Source organism: Panicum virgatum, chromosome 5N (genome assembly GCF_016808335.1).
Source record: "Panicum virgatum strain AP13 chromosome 5N, P.virgatum_v5, whole genome shotgun sequence".
Classification (NCBI taxonomy): Eukaryota; Viridiplantae; Streptophyta; class Magnoliopsida; order Poales; family Poaceae; genus Panicum; species Panicum virgatum.
The window spans coordinates 28435965-28456253 of record NC_053149.1 but is presented as its reverse complement, the minus strand read 5'-3'; the positions used below and the strand labels follow the sequence as shown (position 1 = coordinate 28456253).

Below are 20289 nucleotides of genomic sequence, written 5' to 3'. Positions count from 1 at the left end.
CTCATAATAAAACTCCAAGTCCATGTATGACACCACTCTCTCTCAAAAATATATCAAGGATATGGGGCTAAGCAAAAAAGAAAATAAAAGTTGCATACCCAAAGAAGGTATGCCACATGCTTTGGCATGTCAAAAAAATAAAAGATGCATACCCAAAGAAGGTATGCCACATGCTTAGGCATGTCAAAAAAAAGAAAGAAGATAGTCCCTTATCCAAAAAGAAAAAGTGAGATGGTGCATACAAAGGAGTTCATACACCATCCACCAAAAATATCCACACACTTGCACATCTTGATCAAGGTTTATGACTTGTTTCTCCTTTGGATCCTGTCTTTGACTTAGCAAAACATGAGAAGCAAGTATGCTTTCAAATCCTCCATACCAACAGCTCCACAAAAATAGCCATTATAGATAGGTTGAGCAAGTAAGGCGAGTAATCATACACATTGAGCGATCCGAGAGATCATCCGAGGAACTCTATAAATTTCTTTTGAAAACTTTACAAAACCTCCGGATTGATAGCTGAACTAAAGAGAAAGAAATATGAGCACTCTATGATATCGTTCTGACTCTCAACCGCCAAAGATAAGGTAAAGCTGTAAGCTCCACAGGAGTAAGGTAAGAGGTAAGAATAAAAGCCAACTTATTTAAAATCAAGGTAAGAACATTTAGTTGTGCCTAAGTATAAGTGGGTAATTTAACATTGTAGCAACTCCTGATCAACAACGAGCGCCTTGTTTTGCTCGGGATGAGCAAAAGGCTAGCTTGGGGGTGTTGTTGACGATCGTTAAGTGCGAAATATGACCGTCAACTATACTCATAAAAGAAGGAAAACTATACCTCTTACTCACATATTTGTATCACTAACCTAGCTCCACAGTTGTTTTCGAAGATTTATGATTTCAGGAGCAAAAGTCCAGAATAAGAAGAAAACACAACGAATACGCAGGACAGAAGTCACAGACGTTCGCGTCCTGCGTAACACAAGCAAAGGAGGCCCACAAACCAGACCAAACTGACCAACCAATCCCCGACACCGACCATCTGACATTAGGACCCAACAGGCAGAGTACCAGAGAAGGACGGTGGCCAGAGGCGGCACAGGGGGGTCGGCCGACCCCACCTGTCAGCCAATTAGGCTGAGTTTTGGCGGGAAGCTTGATCTTATCCTCTAGAGGTCGGTTAGGCATGTTTCAATGTATAGAATTGGTGGGAACCGACCTCAAGCACTATATAAGGGGCCTCCCACCACTCTCTCCCACACACACAACTTGAAGGCCTCTCTCTCACACCCACTTGTGACTTGTACTCCTTAGGGTAGTGGAGCTAGGCTAGTACTTCATCTTCCTTAGCGAATCCAGTCGTTCTCGGGGTCGGCGAGCAATCCTCGGCCTCTGGTATGGCTTTGTATTCCTACTTTCTTTATGCTATTCATATTGAGTTCGTTCTTGGTTATCTTGCTATGTTCGTAGCTTGCTTAGCCTTGATCTGTGTTTTATCAAGTTATAGTAGTTGCTTGCTTAGACCAGATGATCTGGGTAAGGATATCAGTTCGTTGTGCTTTCAGGCTTGCCATAGCATCTTACCTGTCCATCCCAAGGGTGGGGGACCTAGGGGTGCAATGGTAGTGACTTCATATGCGGGCATGGTGCCCAGGTATGCGGGATCCTTCGGATATGACGGTGCTCCATGGTGTGACTGGGGTAGACCGCAGGTGGTGACAGCCCTGTCGGTCCGCGGGAAGCTGCTTCTCGGTTAGCATAGTCCCCGTCGTTCGGGTATCGTGTAGGAGTTCATGCAAATATGAAACGGGACTGGATGTTCTCCAGTGCGGGTCATTCTCCCCGATCTGTAGTTCAAAGTGTTGACGGTGCTTAAGTGCCATTTTCAACCGTCAACTATACTCCATAATCAAGGAAAACTACATGCCTTACTCGCATATTTGTATCACTAACCTTCCTCCACAGTTGTTTTTGAGTTTTATACATTTCAGATGACCAGGAGCGGAATAAGACGAAAACATGCAGCAGACGCCATACAACTACGCAGAATATCGCATCCGGCGTCACACCCATACAAAGAGGCCCCACATGTCAAAGGAAATGGGGTCTCCACGCAAGATGCACTAGAGGATAAAGATAAGATCCAACGAATCAACCACTCAGCAAAGGATCGGGATGAGGGGCTGCCAGGTGGGGTCGGCCGACCCCCTGGGTCGGCCGAACCTGGCCTAGTTCCCGTCCAGGTGCACTTCGAGGAGGAGTAGTTGCCAAGGCACCTGATCACCTTCCATATGTGCGTTGGCGGGAAACCGACCTCTATAGCTATAAATAGGGCCTCTCTACACCCCCCTCAACTCACACAGACACACACTTCATTTCCACCATTCCAAGAAGGCTCTCCTCTCTCTTGCTCTCTTAGCTAGGTAGTGGAGCTAGGCTAGTTCTTCTTTAGCGAGCAAGTCGTCCTCGGGGTCGTTGAGCAATCCTCGGCTCCCGGTATGGCTTTGTATCTAATTTGTCAGACTTCTATTCATAATATAGAGTTATGCCATGGTTGCTTTACTATCCTGATAGTTTATCAATCCATGCTTAGTTCATTCATGAGTTATGCTAAGGTCTTGGTTAGGCCAGATGATCCGGGTACGGATAGAGGTTTGATGTGCTTTCGGGCTTGCTCTAGTGTTTTACTTGTCCATCCGAAGGGTGGGAGACCTGGGGGCACTAGAGTAGTGACTTCATACACGAGCATGGTGCTTGGGTATGCAGGATCCTTCAGATATGACCGTGCTCCATAGTGTGACTAGGGTAGACGGCAGGTGGTGACAGCCCTGTCCATCCGGCGTAACAGCGGTGTTGTGTTTAGCGTACTCCCCGACATTCGGGTTCGGTGTAGTAGTTCATGCAAAGAGGTAACGGGACTGGATGTACTCCGGTGCGGGACCTTCTCCCCGCTATCCCATTTTCCTGGCACCTGTAGTCTTAACCATGTCCTAACATAACCCAAGCTTTGGATAGAAGCACTAGGACACCTAACCTAGCCTAAGCTCCAGCTGACTTAACGTAGAGTAGTTCCTTTCTTTTATTGTTTCTCTCTTTTATTCCTTCCTCTTGGAGTGTGGATGTGTGATGTGTCGCATTACCCTTGATTATTCTTTACTTGGACTTACCCCTGTTAGAGCATTGCCTATTACTTGAGGCACAATGTCATGGTTAATGTTAAGTACAATACCTTTGCCACTGCCGTCCTTTGGGACACAAATAAATGACGATACCCATACTCTCTGGGTGAAATGCTACAACGTTATATCCGTGCACTTGCGGATCCTTCTGTAATCGTATTGATTATACCACGAGAGTGCACCCCTTGGGTGCAGTTGCTAGGATGGGTTCGGCGCCCTCATTACAAGTGATTGCACCAAGGAACCCATTCAAGAAGCACCACTTGTTCCTGAGGCTATGGCTGAAAAGACTCTCCGTGAGTTCTCCGTCCCCTCCACCGACAATGTGGCCACTGGCCCCAACATCAATGTCGGGGACGTGAAGTTCAAGCTAAAATCAAGCCTCATCAGCATGGGGCAGGCTAGCCCATTCTGTGGTAGCCGAACGAGGACGCAAATGCACATTTGCAGAATTTTCTGGAGCTCTGCGACATCGTTGTTATACGGGGTGTCCCTGCTGATGTTGTCAAGCTTCATCTGTTTCTCTTTTCCCTCCTAGGGAAGTCGAAATAGTGGTTTTATAAGGAAAAGGATATCGACACCTGGGCCAAATGCTCCAAGGCATTCCTCGCAAAATTCTTCCCGCTGGGCAAAACAAATACCCTGCGCGGGAAAATATCAAGTTTCCAGCAGACAGGGATGGAATCCATCCCAGAAGCTTGGGAGAGGCTACAGGAATACATCCTGGCCTGTCCTCATCACGGCATGGACGAGTGGCTCGTCCTGCAAAGCTTCTACAACGGGCTCACGATGACATCTCGAGCCAATATTGATGCTGCTGCTGGAGGAGCCTTTCTCGACCTGACTGTTGACGCTCACTAACGACCATTTCCAGGCGTCAACTTGATAAGAAAATCATGAGAGTTTGCATTTCTTACACGCATTCTTATCCAATAAAGTCCATAAACCAGACTTTACCTTTTAGAATATGCAAGTTGTATTTTGAAGCAAATATGCAGGTTACAAGCACACTTTGGCCCAACATAAAATCACAGAAATTATCAGAGCACCGATTCAGAATCAGATCGACCAAAAGTGATGCAAGAACCGAAATCAAACAAGTCAAGACAGGCCAACCCCAACGTGGATCAGACAAGGAGGCCCAATACAGCCCGCCAGAAGAAGTTGGGGGCGGTTGGTGGCCTGAGCAGGCCGACCGACCTACCTGGTCGGCCGACCAGGCCTGTGGGCCCCACCGCCTCAACCAGGGCACGTGGCATCTCCCTGTTGGTCCCCTATGTCAGTTGTGCAGGCTTCATCCCATGGCTCCCTGCTATAAATACAAGGGGGGGGGTGGAGAATAGGACACACACACACACACACACACACACACTCAACACACACCTCTCAATTCCTCTCTTGCATTCGTTGCATAGTCTTTAGGCTTAGTGGAGTTTAGGAGAAGTCTAGGAGTCATCGAGTCACCAGAATTGCTCGAGAGTCTGGTATGGGTTCATCTCTAGCTCTCTCTTGTAATATTCGGTCTTTTGTAATAGAATTAGACTATGGTTACTGTAACATCCCGGATTTTTCCGGAATGTTATAAAGTCGAAAAATGTGAATTTCAAAAAAAATTTGTGGCAGTGCTGTAATAATTTCATACAAGTAAGAATTCTTTCCCTCTAAAATTCCTAGTAATTAAAAACCTTGCTTGAATTAAGGTTAATATTTTGCTAGTGTGACAATGTTTGGAGTTACCCGGATTTATTTGCATCTACCTTGTTTATTCGAATCCGATTTGGATTTAATTTCTTGATTGAAATTGTGTGGAATTCAAATTTGATTTGTGCCAATCAAATTTAAATTCAAATGCTAGCTTTGTCGAGTGGAATTTAATTTGAGTCGAGCCACTCAAATTAAATTCAAAACCCTTAACACAGCCCGCTAACCCGAAACTCATGGCTCGTTTCGCGACCCAGACCAAGCCCGGTCCAAACCAGCCCTATACCTAAACCTTCTACGCAGCCCAGGAACCAAAACCCACACCGGCCAGCCCAGCACCCCGGCATGCCCCGCCCTGCTTCAGCCCAAACCGGCCCAGGTGCACGGCACCAGCCCAACACCACGCCGGCCCCTTCTTGTGCCACTAAAGGGCGGGCCCCGCATGTCAAGCGGCCCTGTTCCGATTTCCCCAACCTCTCTCCGCCTCCACTTTGTTCCGACGCCTCCGCTTTTGCCCCTCGCCGTCCCACCTTTGCTCCACGACAGCGCAAGGGAACGGCCGCGCTGTGCTCCCCGACGTCACACCGAACCACACCCTTGACCGGCCGCCCGCGGGCGCGCCGAACCCTAGCCCCGCGTCGCGCAGCCATGCGATGCGCGCCACGGGTCTGTGAGCCCGTGACCGAGCATCCTCCGCCATTCCTCGGCGTCCGCGCCCAGCCAAACCCTAGCGGCCGCCCCCTATAAATCCCTGTAGCCGCCGCCGTGGAACCCAAGCTACCCAGCCCTTTTTCTTGTGCGCCGCCACCACCTGAAGCAAGAGACACACACACACACAGAGAGAGAGCAGAGGAGAAGAGGAAGGGAAAGCCAAGGAGGAGCATGCCGCAGGATGCCACCGCCGTCGTCGAGGTTCGACGTCGATGTCACGCGAGGAGGAGGAGGACGCGTCGCCGATGTGCCACGAACCGAGCAAGCCCGAGCGCCGCCCGCAACGTGCCACCGTCTTCGTCAAGCCAGGGCCCAGATCGTCGACGCCGACGACGCGGCTCTGCCTGCACTGCCCCGGCTCATCTCTGCGCCAACTCGCCACGGCAACACGTGTTCTCTCCTGAGCCCGACCGGTAAGCCCGAACCCAAGCCACCCTTGCAAACCTCCTTGCTGCCGGCGTGAGCTTCGCGCCGCCGATGAGCCCACTGTAGCATGGCCCTAGGACCCCGACCCGTGTCTTTGTGCAGGAGCCCCATCGCGCCGCCGTGACCCACACCGCAGCCGCCGTCGCCATTGCCTCACCCTGCTCTGCAACCCAGCGCCGCCGCGTGTCTGGGATGCCAGCCGCCGCGCGTGTGCGTGTTCCCGAGCCCAAACCGGCTGCAAGGCCGAACCCTTGGCGTTACCTTGCCTCGCCGTTGTGCTGCCCAAGCTTGCTACTTGGCCATGGCTCTGGCCAGTAGAGTACCGCCGTACCCAGCATGTGCCGCCGAGCTACACCCCGACCATGCCGAGCGTGTGTGCGCGCACACCATCTCGGCCACACGACCGCACTCTTTTAGCCCTACTGAACACGCGCACATCTTGCCTCTGTTCCAAGCCATCCATCTCTGTCTTACCATGGCCACACCATGCCACACCATGCCGCACTCGCGACGTCGTGCGCGCGCACACCTAAGTCCCCTTCCTCACCACGCCTTGAAGCCAAACCAGACCGCCGCAATCGCGTTGGCCCTGCGCCGCCATGTTGAGCTCATTCGGCAGGGCCATGTCGCAGCCCTGGAAACCAGGTGTCCGTGCATGTGCGCGTGGCCCAACTCCGAGCAAGCCTGGGGCATTGCCTTGGCACACCATGGCGAGCTTCGCCACCGCCGACCTTGTGCGCCGCCGCTGTGGCCTTGGCTTCCCAAGTGCCCACGCGCGTGCGCCCCAGCCTCGCCTCCAGGCCGTGTTCTTGACCCTCGATCATGAGTTCCACAACCTGGCAAGCGGGACGGCCTCGCCTTCACCCTTGTCGCGGACATCCTTCGCCACACCGCCGCTGCGGTCCTAGCAGCCAGACCTCTGCCCCGCCAGAGAGCCGTCGTCAGTCGCAGCCACGGGAATACCGGGAGCCAGGGGGGAGGAGATGACGACGCCCGAAGATGGAGCCCCGTACATGCTGCCGCCGTCGCGAAGCTCGCTGGGATTTCTACCCGAGCCGCTTTCGCCATCGACGCCAATGCTGGAGAAGGAGGAGAGCCCGGAAGCCACACGCGAGCACCCGTTGAGCCTGCAGGGGAGTCCAGACCCCGAGCCTGCCCGAGACCGGACCCAAGCCGCCGCCGGCGAAGTATCTCTGCTCCACCGCCGCACCCCAGTCTCCTACCTTGTGCACAGCCATCCTCGCAAGCTCAGCCAGCCGCACTAGATCCATCCTGTGCCGCACGGGATCCCACCGCCACCGACACCACGGCCCCGCCTGTCCGTAACAGCGGGCGCGCCGACACCTTGGGCCCAGGAGCCAATGAGAGAACGAGAGGGGGAGGAGAAGCCCGTGGCCCTTTGGGCCACTTCCAGCCCAACGAGCCAGAAGACTCGAGCCGGCCTTGTTACCTGAGCCACGGGCCAAGTCAGCCTGTGAGCCATTTCCTGAGCCGGCCCACCTCCTTGAGCCGATCCGAGTTGGGCTCCCAAGCCGAGCCTTGTTGGGCCGCTGTGCACATCCGGCCCATAATCCTTAAACCCTTTAACTTTTTCTTTTTCTGGTTTTACCCTGACACGCGGGTCCCACTTGTAAGTCTCTAATATGAGACTGACCTGCGGGGCCCACTGACATGCGGACCCCACTGACCCGGTTGACCAGTCAACGGTCAACATTGACTTGGGCAACGTTGACTTGATCAACGCTGATGTCAGCAGGGCCCACTGCTGACGTCAGCAGAGCTGACCCCCAGGTGACATCATGATGATGTTGTGCTGATGTCATCATGCCACATGGCACGCTCTGGTGTTGCCACGTGTTACCTTTGTGTTTTCCCTTTTTCGATAATCATTTATTAATTCCAGAAAATGCTTTAAACTTAGAAAATTCGCAGTAATTCAACCGGAGCTCCGAAAAATATGAAACCCGTTTCATAATTCTTCTAAAATCATGATATACGTGTTAGAATAGGTTTTGTTGTTGTGAGTTGGATCTTATTTGATCAGTTTTGTGCATTTTTGTACTTTGGTCCTTGTATTTATATGTAATTACGATTAGGTCCTGATGTGGAGGAGTCGACCGACGTTCCGGACGATCAGAAGATCCGGAAGGACTACCTCGACACTCGGAGGACCTAGAAGGACGTCCCGGACGACCGGAAGATCCAGAAGGACTACCTCGACACCCGGAGGACCCAGAAGGACGTACCAGATGACTAGAAGACGTCAGAGATCAAGGAAGACTACGAAGACCTATCAGGTTCACGCCCATTCGCGATTGAATACCTATTAGGCATTGCTTGCTAGATACGCTACGCTCCCAAATTGAGTGATGAGATGTGCTTGCATGGCCATTTAATTTCCGTATTCCTTGTTTCCCGTACTTAGCTTTGAGTGATACATGCTACTGCTACTATGAGTTAGAATTGGGGTATGGGAACATATATATGATATAGTCCTTGCGTGCTGGAAGATGCCTCCACCTATATAGGAGTTGGGGATAGGTTACAGCGGGGCGAGCGGACCCTTTCTCTGATCTTAGGATTGGGAGCTTGGGGTTGTGTGTTGGGCACGACCTTGTGAGCACCTGTGATGGGTGACGAGCACCTGTGGCGGATGCAAGGTTGTCCCCGTGGGAACATGAGTTGAGGAGTTGAGGTGGCGATACCTGTAATGGGTGCCGATCGCGAACCGTATTTACGGAACGCAAACTGTGGATGAAGACGCTCGTCCTTGCGGGATTAAGGACTTGACTTTGTGGCCCTAGTGACGGAACTATGTCAAACGTGCACACCACTTATCCTTTATGAGGGGGGACCCAGCCCGAGCTAGATATGCGCGGCACCATTACTGCAGGAGGATAGTGTTTCAGTGTTAGGGGGAGTGGGCAGGACCCTTTAGCCCCCGATCGCAGGATCTAGGGAGATTCCATTCTAGATAGCCTCACAGCCCCGGGCGACCTACTGCGGGAGGACGCGCCCCAGACCGGGAGTAGGATGGTGCCGTAGCCATTAGTTTTGTTGACTGGTGCCTCGGAGTCAGTCGGTCGACGGGTCGGCTGGTGACGGGGCGAGTGGGTACAGGTGTACAACCCCTGCAGGGTGAAAACTATACGTATAGCCGCGTACTCGGTCATGTACAACTCTGGATCTGGCACCACACTGTAGGTAGATCCACATATACTTTTCTACCTCCCTCTAGTCTACTTTTCCTGCTTGGATAGCAGCTGAGGTGCGGAGAGAGGGATTTCCCGCACCGAAACAGGGTTGAGACAGTTGTAGTGGAAGATAGGAGACCGGGAGTCCGGGTTGCCGGAGCTGCCCGTGTTGAAAGGTGTTTGGATGACTTATACATATACTGCTTGCATAGGAAGACATAGCCTATCCTTGGCATTATCTTTTTACCGTTTGCATCCACCATAAAGCTTGCATACGGATGGTGACGTGAACCTATCCCATCCTTGCGGATAGCCTGATAGATGCAGGATCCGAGTGAAGGAGTCGACAGGATGACAAAGGAAGATGATGTGAAGGATGGCCCGAGCTACACTCCGAGCTGCCTGTGGAGAGGATTCGTGAAGATGAAGTTTGCCCAGAAGACTAGATATCGTTTCTGCTTTCTGTTTGTTTTCTTTTAGCCCAAGGGGCTTGCACTCTGAGATTCGTATTACAATCCTTTGGATTATGTAATAAATAAACCCATGTGATGTTGTAAACGTGAGTTATGTCTGTGATATTCAATTGAAATGAGTTCTGTATGTGATAGCTACTGATCAAGGGACTATCACGACGATACAGAGGGTCGGGTTCACCTTTCGGGAACCCGGTCTGTTTCAGTTACCGATATCTGCTTGAATTATATTCTAAGTTATCGAGTATATGCTTCTTGTCATGGTTGCTTTATTATTAAATGCTTGCATTGCATGATCGCCCTATGCTGGAGATGGTTAGTCTTTTGTTCTTAGAACTCTATCAACTGCTCCAGTATTCGTATGATTGCTCTAGTGTGATGTCTGTCCATCTGAAGGCTGGGGGCTCCGCGCGGGACACTAGAGTATCCCTTACTAGAGTAGACATGGTGTCTAGATTAGCTAAGAGTTGCTGGATGTGAACTATACCCACGGTTTATAGAGGTAGCCGGCAGGTGGTGACAACCCTGTCCGTGCCTTTTAGTAATCCTTCACGTTTGGTATAGGGGGTAGGAGGTACATAAAGTCGCCGGGGTGTACGGGCTCCTCCCATTACTTCGATAGCGATCTCCCCATTGTGTAGTTTAATCTCTGACGAGCTAACTAATGAGAAAGTGTAGATATAGCTAGCCTATAACAGCTGACTCGAGCTCTGACTTTTACCTTGCTCCCGGCCTAAAGCAATCTTTATTCTTTTATTTATCCAAGAGAGTAGTTTGTGTGTGTGTCACACTACCTCCTACCATGTTATTATCTTACCCCTGTTTATGCATGAGAATATCCAATCTCGATAGAGCTCACCAACTGATCTATATATTCTCTCACTCATCGCCTTTCCTACGGAAATATAAATGACACCCCGGTATACTCCCGGGTAAAATGCTATAGCGGTATTCCGTGCACTTGCGGATCTATTTGTGGTTCATGAAATACTGCCACCCCAAATTGGCGTCTGCGGGCGTCATCGCTAGGTGACGTTGGTAGGTGCCAACAAAGCATTTTTCGAGCCATTGCCGGGGAAGGCACAAAGTGAAATATATGGACAAAGTTGTGAACAAAATCAAAATTGGTATTCGCTTGCTAAACAGGCTAACTTGGCTTTGTTTTCTTGTCTTTGTTGATATGAAAACAGGGTAGTGTATGACCGGTTTCGACTTGCCGCAAAATTTTCATTCTGATCCAGAGTCACTTTTGAGGAGGACTCGAGCTCGTCTCGTATCACCTCGGAGATCACTCCCGGTAGTTGATCTAGTCATCGCATCATCGTCAGCTCCTAGAGCTATGGCCCAGAAGACACTCGTGATTACTCTGCTCCATCTGCTAGTCAGGCCCCGACCGGACCCGAGGTTAACACCGGAGGAGAAAATTTCGAGATCAAGACGGGTCTCATTACGATGGTGCAGGCCAGCCCATTCTATGGAAAGGCCAATGGGGATGCCAGCGCTCATCTCCAGCAGTTCCTGGAGCTCTGCAGTACTTTTGTTATCAAGGGTGTATCACAAGATACAATCCGGCTCCGTCTGTTTCCATTTTCTCTCTTGGGGAGAGCGAAGCAATGGTTTTATGCTAACAAGGCTGCTGTGGATACTTGGGACAAATGTGCCAAGGCGTTCCTCTCAAAGTTCTTCCCGATGGGCAAAACCAATGCTCTTCGCGGTCGGATTTCGAACTTCCAGCAGGCATCAAATGAGTCAATTCCGGAAGCTTGGGAGAGGCTTCAATCCTGGTGTGTCCACACCATAGAATGGATAATTAGCTCATTCTACGGAACTTCTACAATGGGTTGACACAGTCATCCCGTGATCATGTGGATGCCGCTGCGGGTGGAGCTTTCTTCTCGCTGACCATTGAAAGAGCTACATCATTGATCGAGAAGATGGTTTCCAACCAAGGTTAGAGCGATGATCGCCTCCAACCGTGCCAGCGAGGTATGCACTCCGTTCAGGAGGCCGACATGCTCACTATGAAGATTAATCTCCTCCTTAAGAAATTTGAGGATTATTCCCAAGATAAGGCTTAGATGCAAACACTTCAAGCCTTGGAAACTCGCATGACGTGCAAGGTCTGCGGAAATGTTCGACATTCGGGCGACAATTGCCCAAAAACCCAAGAAGAAGCTCTATTCCTCAATGGCAGCAATGGGTTTCGTCCACAAGGAGGTCAGGGGTGGAATCAACCACGCCCATATTACCAAGGAGGTAATAGGAATTCGAATTCTTTCGGTCCTAACTAGCCTACCTTGAGAGATCTTGTCTACGGCCAAGCGAAGATCAATGAGTCCCTTCAGAAGAAGTTGGCCGCTATAGACAAATCTATGGAGACTATCCATGCCAAGATGGATAGATTCTCCACGGCTATGAAAAACCAGCTGAGTTTCAATAAGGCGCTAGAAAGTCAATTGGCTCAACTAGCTACTGCTACACCTGCTACTGAACTAGGGAAGATTCCGGGGCAACCCGAGTCTACTCTAGAAAGTGTGAATGTCATCAATGCTATGTGGAAAGAGCCCCTTAGCGTGACACCCCTCAGCTATGTAGAGAAGATCACACGCCCAAGAAGAGGTGAGCGGGGCGAGTTAGCAGCCACAATAAGAGAAGATCCTAGAACCTCAGTGATCAGCTGCTCAATCTCTGATTATGAATTTGATCACGCCCTTTGTGACCTTGGAGCCAGTGTCAACATCATGCCCAAGGTGACTTTCGAGAAGCTAGGTTATCCATCAATTTCCCCTACCACTATGTGTGTTCAGCTGGCAGATTCCACGATAAGATATCCAGAAGGAGTTGTGGAAATGTTAATGGTCAAAGTCAAGAATACCTACATATTGGTGGACTTTGTGGTCCTTGATATGGAAGGAGATCTTGGAATTCCACTCATACTTGGGCGACCATTCCTCAAGGATACAAATGCCAGAATTGATGTGGGGAGAGGAAGAATCAGCCTCCGTATCATGGGAAAGACCATGAAATTTAAGTTCCAAAACAAGAAAGAGGTATTCCTGAATCATGAGGATAGTGAGAAACAAGGGCTATGGGCAGAGCCCGGTTGGGATGATCAAGACTATCACCCCTCTTCCAAGCCAGCTTGGGAGGATTGGGAAATTCATACTCCACCAACCGAGCCAGTGGAAGATGATCAAAAGATCCCTGATTTCATCGCCAATACAGTATGGGAAGATCTGGAAATCGTCTATCCAGCATCCGAGGATCCTATTCCTGCGCCGCCTACACCACCGAAGAAGACCAAGAAGGTGTGGCGCGAGAAGAACGAGACGTCATCGACCGCTACTACTTCTCCAGGTACGGACAAAACGACCTGAACCTGATCAGGTATAGAGAAAGGTCCTGCTTTTCGACCCTAAACCAAGAGCTACCTTGGGGGAGGTTCCCTCCCCTAAGTCAACTGTATCCCTTTATTTGCTTTCAATAAAATTTGATAAAAACTTTTAAAAACAAAATAAAAATTTACTGCTTTATTTCCTTTTCCATGATGTGCGGTAAGAATGTTTTAACTCCCTTTAGATAAGTTGAAAGGATGAGTTTTGCTTTGCTCTATCATGTCTGTGTACCTAGTTTGAAAATAAGAGTTCTCTTGAGTTTATATTCGTTGGTTATACAAATATCTTGCCAATGAACCTGAAAGTTCCGTGGGTTGCATATGCTTGATCCGAGTCTAAGTTGTTGTGAGTTTAGATATGGTAAATAAGGTTATGCAACCTTGTCCTAGTGATGCTTGAAGTCTAGAGTTGTTTTCGAAAAAAAAGAAAAAAAATAATTAGTTAAAAGGAAAGTTCCCCAGCGATATGCAATGTCCTACTAGAGCCATATGTCATATTCCATGAAAAACCCTTATACATATGCTGCATGATGTTCTATTGAGTTTTGTCAAATTGGGTGACCCTAGTGAGATACTCTTCATGCTTTCTCAATCATGAGCACGTACACATCCCATCCTTTTGCTATAATCCTACACTGGGAATTAGCACCACCATCCATTCCACATCAATAAATGCTCCATATCTCAGTGATTTCTCTTGTAGAACATCCCTGAAATAAAATAAATCAGATTATGGTTGCCCCAAAAAGAAGAGAAAAGATGGCATGCCAAAGAAGCATGACCCAAAAAAAAAGAGGAGAAAAAAAGGGGGGGTAACCATGTCTCAAAAAAAAAAGAGAGAGACATGGATGATTCGAGAGAGAAAAGCCATTACCTCAAGGAGTAAGCCATATTCATCCATTCACTCATACACTTGCACCTTTTGATCGAGATTGCATGACTTGTTTCTCCATGGATCCTCTCTTTAACTTTACAATGAATAGAATACTAGTGTGCCCTGTTCTTATCCTACCTTGAGCACCACAAAGGCTTGTAGTAGTAGGGAAGATCAAATGCAAACACTGCCCTGGTAATGTCATGTGGGGCAAAGTCTACAAACGTCGCTGCAGGAAGAACCAGGAGGTTGGTTAGGATTGTGTCATCGGCGTTGGTTGTTATTTGGAAGGCTATCTCCTAGATATTAGGGACTTGTTATGCAAGGCGCTTAGGCCTATATATATGTAACTAAAAGACTCGTGAAGGAAGCAATGAAAAGTATTAGCCTCTTCTCTCTTCTGTTAAGCCGTGAGAGCAGCAGGGTTCGACCCTGTCCTCCTACGAGTCCTACCGTCCATCACATCTGGTATCAGTTGCTTCGGTTCGATTCGATCACGCATTGTGTTCCGAGTTGGATCTGAATTACGCGTCCTCATTATATATTTACACGCCGCTGCCAAAGCCTTGCAATCTCCCCTCACCAGAACCCTAAACCACCAGCCGTGTAACACCCTAATTTAAATTTCAGCATTTTTTAATAAATTTAATTGGCTTTATTTAAATTTCTAAGGTTTATTGTGTTTAGCCTTGCATTTAATTTAATTTTGTTTCACAAGTAATTAAAATTTGTCTAAGTTTAAGAATTTGTGTTGCATTCATGCTGGTGCATACTTTTAAATTGAGTGTGGTTTGAATTCAAATTCATATTTGAATTCAAACTTTGTTTGAATTAGATTTAGAAAGGAGAAGAATAGGAAATAGAAATAGAAAACAAACCCACAACCAAACCCAACCGGACCCAAACTCAACTCAGGCCCAGCCCAAACTTCCCTGGAAACCCAACTCAAATCCCGCGCTAGGCCCAACCTGCCTGGCCCAGCTGAACCCGACGCGGGCCCAGCTCCCCTCCTCACCCGCGCTAGCCCAGCAGCTCAAGCCGCGGACCTCTTTTCCTTCTCTCCAGCGCGAGGACCGCTTCTCCCTGGGCCTGCCCACACTCGCGCGGCCCATCTCACCCGCTGCCTCAGCCGCGCGGTCCGCTCACCCGCGTCACCCGCACGCCGCGTTGTCGCCCCTCGCTGACAGGCCGACCCCACCTGTCGGCTCCGCCTTCCCCGTCGCGCCGCGCAGCAATGCGCTCCCGAGATCTCCGGCCGAACCTCCCGCAACTTTCCTTCCCTGCTCGCACCCCGAGATCACCGGCCGTCTCCTTTAAACCGCCCGCGGAACCCCTGCGCACCTCCCATCTCGCAGCCCAAACCCTAGCCACAGCCGCCCGCTACCCCGGCGCTCGAAGCAGAACAACCGCCGCCGTAGGTAAGCGATTCCTCGAGCAATTGCTCGCCGCCGGTTATACTCCGGTCACGCTGACCCTTCCACCGCCGCCGCAGGAGCACCCCGCGCCGATCCAAGGAGTCCAGGAGCCTGGAGCAGCCCCGATTCGACCTTCCTCCGCGAGCTCTGCCACATCCCGCCGCCGGCCTTCGCCGACGACCTTCCTACGCTGCATCTCCGGCCATCACAACCCCTAGGTGAGCATCTTCCCGGTCTCCTCTGTCGTTTGTGCTCGTCAATTAGGCCCGGGTTGCACTCTAAGAGCTTGTGCGCCGCTCGCCGGCGACCCTTGCCGCAGCTCCGCCATGGCAAATGCCCTGCAGCCTCGTACTGCCTCGCACAACCTTTGCACATGCTTGCACATGTCTTGCGCATGTTCCTCTGCATTGTTGCACACACGCCCGAGCCCCAGAGCGCACTGCACACCCGCTCGCCGGCGACCCTCAGGGCGCAGAGCCGCCCTCGCCGCCGCATCAGCGCACCGGACCTCCCCGAACCCCGACAACCCCACAGGTGGGTTACGCGTTCAACGCTGGTCCTTTTGCACCAGACCTCGACCCAAACGAGCCCCTGTAGCGGCCGAACGGCCAGCTCCGGCGAGCTCGCCGCCGCGGAGCTCTGCTCTGGCGGTTTGCACCGCCGCTCCCACGCCCGATGGCCCTAGGCCGTCAGATCTAAAATGAACGCGGGAGATTAGAACCCGATGCGAATAGATCTGGACCACCAGATCGAGATCCAGTGGCCGTGATTCGCGCGTAACGGTTCGGCTGGGATTTTTTGTTAAAGAGCCCCTGTAGTTTCCAAAAATCAACCCGCAGTCCACCCTTAGTTAAAAGAAATTGCAGTTTGGTCCAAACTTTAACACGCAGCCCCCTGGCCTTTCTGGAAATAGAACCCGCCGTCCGTTTCTGCTAATTTTGCGAGTTAGACCCTAGAGTTAACGTTTAATTACATTTTAGCCCTCGGTTTTAGCAGAAAAGCCCCTGAAACTTCAGTTTTCTTACAAATAGGTCCCTAGATCTTGTTTTTAGCCTAGATTATGCGTTTTAGCTCCGTTTTTAGCGTTCTTTTTGTCCACGCGACCGTTGTAATGCGTAGAATAGCTTTATAGTAGTTTAGTGTGATGTTGTTATGTATTGATGTACTGTTTCTTAGTTTTTGTTAGTATTTGCTTGTATGCTTATTATCGTGCATTGTTTTGGCCATGTGTTCGTGAGTAGACGTTGATCCATCTGAGGAGCCCCAGTACCAGTACCAGGAGCAGCCGTCTTCCGAGCAGTTTGAGCAGCAGCCAGAGCAGTACGAGGAAGGCAAGTATAACATGAACAACCTATCACTTTTAAATATATTTTCATACTGCATTTTAATACTGTATGCCTATAAGGACATTCCTAGCCACTTTATATCCTTTATATATATCCTTTGGGTTGCATTTTGGTTAGTTGTGCTAGGTTGCTGCGCTATAACACACTCTGGTCCTTTTTAATTAATTTGATTAATGGTTTACTTGAACTTAACTCTGAGAGTGGCCCTCTGTGCTTCGTGCTTGAGTGGCTCACGTCTCGTTAAAATATGGTTTTTGTAGAAACATGGTTTAGGGGGCCAGCACGGTGCTTAGTGCTTGGTTGGCCACTCTCCATAAGGACCGGTTCATAGAGCGACAACCTGGGACAACAGCGCTACCACAAGGCTAGAATGGGATAGACTTGGCGTAATAATTAGATCTTTTTGGTTTGGAGTAACTTACCTGCGGGGTAGGGGCGGTAAGCTTCTATGGCCCTCGTGCTGAGTGGCCTCGTCTGTGCTTCGTGTCTTGACGCCCACTAGACCTGCTCCATAGTCGCTGATCCACCCTCGCGGTTACTCCCTACCAACGAGTTTCTTTGTAAAGGCCTCGTAGTGAGTCGCTAGTCATCTCACCTAAGGAAGTGTGATGAACAACTGGCGTAGCTCACGGCTTGTGCGTAAAGATGTGCAACCTCTGCAGAGTGTAAAACTGGTATACTAGCCGTGCTCACGGTTATGAGCGGCCCAGATCCTCCTTTTGATTAGTGGAGTTATCTCCTTCCGACGAGGGAGGTGCTTCTCGGGGTTACCTTGGTGGCTTGGTTTTGGTTTGGTTTTTCAGTAGATACATGATTAAACTTGATTAATAACTATGTAACTGGGTTAAAGGTAATTCATCAACTCGTAGTAAATAGCTTTAATAAAATTTTGCCAACACTTAAAAGCTAATGCAGTTGAGTCAGCCAGCCTAGAGCCTCATAGTTTGTGTTATACTTGTTGAGTACAAGTTGTGTACTCACTCTTGCCTCTTCTCTACTTTTTTTCCCTCTTGGCTACGCTACTGCTGCTCAGTTCCTGCCGACACGAGGGAGTTCGTCCAGCGCTACCAGGACTACGAGGACTTCTAGGTGTTCGTCTCCCAGTCGACGTCCATGTGGCGCCCTGCTTCAGCTTCAGAGAGCTTTATTCATATTTTGTACTTCGCTTCCGCTGTATCAGACATTTTTGTCATTATTGTAATAAATAACATTCGTATTCGCTTTATTATGTCTTTTACGTGATATGTGCTATGATATACTGTTCATTCTGTTGTATATACGTGTGACTTGATCTTGGCACGTATATGATTGCTCGGTTTATGTTCTTTTATAAACCGGGTGTTACAGAGTGGTATCAGAGCCGTATCGACTGTAGGACGAAGCCTAGATAGAACTGGTCGAGTTTTAGGACTCCTTCTCTCCAATCCTTGTCTGCTGAAACTATTTTACTATTATACCCCTTGAATTCTATGACTTTTTACCCGTCTTGCCTTGATTTTTCTCTCTGAAGAATAGTTTTCGTAGACTTTGGCCTGAATCAGTCATCTGACCACCATGAGTATTAGCTAGGTGACCCTTTTATAATAATACGATAGCACGTTCTGCGACGCGTTGTGTTAGTCGAGTCTTTTGCTAAACTCGGCTAAGTTGTGAAAAATTGTCTGCTTGTTATTATGCTACATGTTTGATTTGGATTTTTGACTGATTGCATAGCTTAGTTGTTTAAATTTTGTTTAAAGAAAATCACTCAGATGTTAAAGTTAACTAATTAATAAAATGAGTTAGATCGTTGGGGGTAAAACAGTCTACTCTATCCTGTCTACTTTATCATGGCTGAGTCTTTTTCCGCAAAGAGTTATCATATCCATCTGAATTTATTCCTGCAATATCCTTACTCGTGAAATCTTTTGTCCAAAATCAGATGGTGAACACCAGGCGTGGTTCTGACCAGCAGGGGCAGAACAACCAGGGTCAGAACACCCAGGGGACCGGGATCCCGATGCCGCCACCTTTGACTCCGGAGCAGTACTTCCAGCTCCAGATGCAGATGATGGCCACCCTGAACAACACTGTTCAGGCTCTTCAGCAGGCTCACACTCAGCCTCCGCCTCCTCCACCACCGCAGCCTCGCGACAGGTGTGCTGAGTTCCTGAGGGGTCACCCGCCGACGTTTTCTCACACGTCCAACCCTCTTTAGGCTGACGACTGGCTCCGTGCAGTGGAGCGTCAGCTGGACATCGCCCAGTGCGATGATCGTGAGTGAGTTCTGTACGCAGCAGGACAGCTGCGAGGGGCAGCTTTGGACTGGTGGGAGTCCCACCCAGTTCACGACCGCGAGGCTCTCACTTGGCTCCAGTTCAGGGAGCGTTTCCGCAGCCACAACGTCCCCGCGGGCGTTATGAAGATGAAGCAGAAGGAGTTCCTTGCACTGAAGCAGGTAATCTTAAATATAATCGTTCAACGGTTTCTTTTGAGCTAATGCCCCTTGTTCTATCCTTATGAATCTTGAGCTAATCTTCTGATATCTATCTGTCTTTGTGAATTCAGGGGACTATGTCGGTCACGGAGTATCGTGATCGCTTTCTGCAGCTTGCTTGCTACGCCCCTGCCGATGTTGCGGATGACCGCAAGAAGCAGGAGCACTTCATGGAGGGTCTTGAGGACTACCTCCAGTACGCGCTGCTCAACCTCCGCTTCGACGACTTCAACCATCTGGTTGACAGTGCGCTCAACACTGAGCGCAAGCACCTGGAGATGGAGGACAAGAAGAGGAAGATTGTCCCTGTTGCTTCCGGCAGCAACACTCGCCCTCGACTCCAGCAGCCCCAGCAGTACCAGCAGCAGTACCGGCCTCCTCAGCAGTACCAGCAGAGGCCGCAGCAGTACCCGCCTAGACAGCAGCAGGCAGGTCAGGGCCCGAGGTTACCGGCACCTCCGGCTCGTGCTCCACCCGCTCCGCCAGCACCGCAGGCTTCGACACTTGCACGCGTCTGCTATCACTGCGGCCAGCCGGGGCACTACGCCAACACTTGCCCCCGGAAGGCGCAGGCGGGACAGCAGGGATGCCCAGCTCAGCCCAGGGCGCCAGCACAGGGCAGGGTGAACCACATGACGGCCGAGTCAGTGGCCGAGGCTCCTAACGTGGTTATTGGTACATTCATGGTCAACTCTCACCCCGCTACAGTGCTTTTCGATACCGGTGCTACCCATTCTTTCATTTCCAAGTCATTTGCCGACCAGCATGGTATACCGGTTTCTTTTATGAGGACAGCTATGGTAGTTACCTCACCTGGGGGTCAGATTCGTACATGTTCTATATGCTCCAGAGTTAGTATTGTCATAAAGGGGGTAGAGTTCCGCACTGGCTTGATAGTTATTGACTCCTCGGGGATAGATGTGATCTTGGGCATGGAGACACTCACCAGATGGGGAGTCCGTATTGATTGTGCTCAGCGGACAGTTCACTTATCGGCATCTGATGGCCAAGAGGTGACAGTCAGTGCTTCAGAGCCTTCTGGATTTCTACATCAGATGGAGGCTAGACCCACGGACGGTATTCGCGTGGTGTCTGAAT

At 50.0% G+C, this 20289-nt stretch overlaps 1 long non-coding RNA gene and 1 other non-coding gene across 2 annotated transcripts; one reads left to right on the top strand and one right to left on the bottom strand.

The window, feature by feature from the left end:
• Positions 1–3823: 3823 nt before the first annotated feature.
• Positions 3824–3927, bottom strand: LOC120677132. The gene has a single exon (XR_005676195.1). It is a non-coding gene; the product is annotated as a small nucleolar RNA R71 (small nucleolar RNA).
• Positions 3928–8199: 4272 nt separating this feature from the next.
• On the top strand, positions 8200–9820 carry LOC120673363. The gene is made up of 2 exons (XR_005674630.1): positions 8200–8316; positions 9527–9820. It is a non-coding gene; the product is annotated as an uncharacterized LOC120673363 (long non-coding RNA).
• Positions 9821–20289: the final 10469 nt, after the last annotated feature.